Consider the following 3,031-nt stretch of genomic DNA (forward strand, 5'->3'; position numbering starts at 1 on the left):
TGAGGGTAGCATTGGAATGTTGACGTTCTGAAGAAGAACAAATCCCAAGGTTAACCTTGTGTTTGTTTGTTCCGGCATAAAAGTGCAATAGACATACATATATTATTGATTAAATATACTTTGAGAGCGCATATGTACCTCAACACGAGAGCGGATGGTGAGGCTCTCGACATTTCCTGCAATGGATGGAAACCTCACGCGAGCATCAAAAAGAATGCAACACAAGCCTACATGTATAAGTAGCAAAGAATTCGTGATAGAGATATCTAACAAGGGCCCACTATAATGAAAGGAGATGAGGCTTGGGCATCAATCTCTACTATCTGTAGGCTCTTGCATTCCTCGACACCAAGGGAGTTGAGCTGCTGCAGCGTACAAGGTATTCTCAAGCAACTTATCCCACTGCATAAGGTGATTTATGGCCGCTCCAAGGAGGCGGATTTGGAGAGCGAGTGCCATAATCCTTCCTCATTAATATCGACAAGACGAAGATGTAAAGTTTTCAATCTTCTCAACAGGCCAAGTGTTGATATGATATGGGATCGAAAGCGCAACTGGTGAGGTAAAGAGACTGAATTGAACTGGCAACAGCCTCATCGGACAAAACCGAGCATGGGAAGTTGTTGATTTTCTTCATGAAAACATTCATAGTCAAGCTAAGTTCTTGAATCCCAGACTTGCCGGCGATTTGAAGCCACCTGTCCAGGCAAGAGGCTTCGACTGTCGTGCAAGGGTAAAGTCCAAGTTTAAGCGCCTCCACCTTGACCCCATTCTTGTGATGGTTCTCAAGAATTTTGTCAACTTTGTCGATGATATAGGTTCCTCTTTCCTCAAATTTCTTGTCACTCAATTCGAGTCTATCGGAGTTGAGTATGAGCTTGGAATAACATGTCCACGAACATAGAAACCCACGCGACACGCATGCAACACGAGCAGCTGCTTGCACTGGCAACATGAGAATATATACGGTGGAGGATGTCCTGCAAAACCAAGGTTGACAAGTTTGGCTGGCCAGATAGTACTTACTTCGTTCTAAAAGATAAGGTGTATTAGTTTTTAAGAAAGTCAAACTTCTCTAAGTTTGACCAACTTCATAATACCAAATAATTATCATTAGATTTGCCATGTAATATATTTTTAGTATTGTAGATGTTGATAGAGCTTACTATAAACTTGGTCAAACGTAATTACATAGAAACACTGTTTTATCGGAACAATCAAGAGCTCTGTGTGTCGTTTCATTAAGATGGGAAAAAAGGTTCAAATGCAGAGTCCGATGGGCAACCCCCACTCCCCAGCAAGATCAGCCGAAGGAAGAAACAAGAGAAACAAACCAAACCGAGACAGTTGACTTTTGAAAAACTAATACACTGCAAAAAGAAAAGAAAAGGCTGATACACCATATATTTTAGAACAGAAGGAGTAGCTAGTAGATGGCTGCTGCGAACAAAATAAATCAATATATCTGTGATGTTAATATATATCTTGTTGAGAGTGGTTTTTCTACACCCCAGCTCGGTGCACCCAAGGTGCACCGACGGAAGATTTTGTAATTTTATCTTTTTTGTACAGAGCCCCTCGAATGTTATTTGACCATCAAACTTTGGAAGCGCCCTTAACATTTATTGATGATCATTCCCACAAAATTTCATGATTTCTTGAAATGTTTTACTATGTTTTCTTGCACGAGTGCACCGTGGGTGCACCGAAGGTGGGTGCAGCCACTACTTTCCCATATCTTGTTACCAGCTCATGTACTTTGCACGGATGAATACAGTGCACCAATAGAGAAAAAGCATAGGCAAGTGATGTTGGCAAATTTAAACGTGCACATGAACCACTGATTTCTTATGGAAACATGTGTCCTTCAGCACCAAATTGCTACCTAGATGCATGCAACATGTATTCATCCTGTGCTAGCAGTTGAGATAGACATCTTACTTGATGCATGCTAGAATACTTCAATCACAGCCAGATTGTTATTTTTACTAGTTGCGTACTGTAACTTGGCTGCCAGCAACACATGCCTGTGGGAGATTCTCAAAAACAAGGCCATGACTCATACTACATATTTTGGGAAGCTTGAGAAATAGTAGGGGCTTGCTGTTGGCAGCAGGTCGCACCGTTCGATGAAGCCTCCGGTCGACTATCTGCAGTGCCTCAGCTTGGCTCATGCAACTCTTGAATTTTCGCAGAAGAAATTGTGAATACTCAAGAGCCAGTGTTGGTTGAATAAAACCGAGCCGAGCGATCTTGGATTTCAGGAGCTAAACCCTGAGAGCGAATTCGGGGTGCGATGAGATCGATTTTTGCCTAGAACGGAAGAAGCGCGGTGCGTCGGAGCTGGAGAGTGGAGAGTATGCATACTTGCAGTTGCAGGAGTAGGGATCGCCGCGGACAGGGACCGATCGAGATGGCCGGCGACGGCAGCGGGGGGAGGAGCTGGACACGGCGATCTCGCCTGAGCACCTGCCAAGTTTCGATTGTGTCTAGGTTTTTTGGGCCGAAACGGCGGCTGCGGTTCCCGTTTCATCTCCGATTTGTTAAGAGCAAGCAATATAATTACTATCTCTTGTTAAACGCATTATCATCAAAGTCGTTGTAGTATAGTGGTAAGTATTCCCGCCTGTCACGCGGGTGACCAGGGTTCGATCCCCGGCAACGGCGTTTCATTTTTTTCTTTGCCTCTCTTTTGTTTCTGCACTTCTACAGCAATCGCGCCAAACCTGTTGCAGTTCGTCAGTAGGCAACGGCGAACTTTTAGGAGTTGTCGATGGCAGAGAAAACCAACGTCATTTTTGTTCTTGTTTTTTGCACAACTGCAGGAGTTGGCGATGGGTGCAGGAAGCCAATCAATACAAAGTTCGTCCAAATTTAACATCGTTAGCTTTACTTGATGGAAATTCTATGTATCAACGGTGGCACATTAACAGTAGACCATGTATTTATATGTCTCAAAAAAAAAGTAGACCATGCATTTAGTAGACGGCGTACAGCCCTGAATATCCTCCATGTGTGTGAGTGGACGATC

The 3,031-nt window shown here is 43.6% G+C and overlaps 1 non-coding gene across 1 annotated transcript; it reads left to right on the forward strand.

Annotated features, from left to right (window-relative positions):
• The first annotated feature begins 2,595 nt into the window (after positions 1-2,595).
• TRNAD-GUC (transfer RNA aspartic acid (anticodon GUC)) lies at positions 2,596-2,667 on the forward strand. Its single transcript has one exon. It is a non-coding gene; the product is annotated as a tRNA-Asp (tRNA).
• Positions 2,668-3,031: the final 364 nt, after the last annotated feature.

Source organism: Triticum aestivum, unplaced genomic scaffold (assembly GCF_018294505.1).
Source record: "Triticum aestivum cultivar Chinese Spring unplaced genomic scaffold, IWGSC CS RefSeq v2.1 scaffold167363, whole genome shotgun sequence".
NCBI lineage: Eukaryota > Viridiplantae > Streptophyta > Magnoliopsida > Poales > Poaceae > Triticum > Triticum aestivum.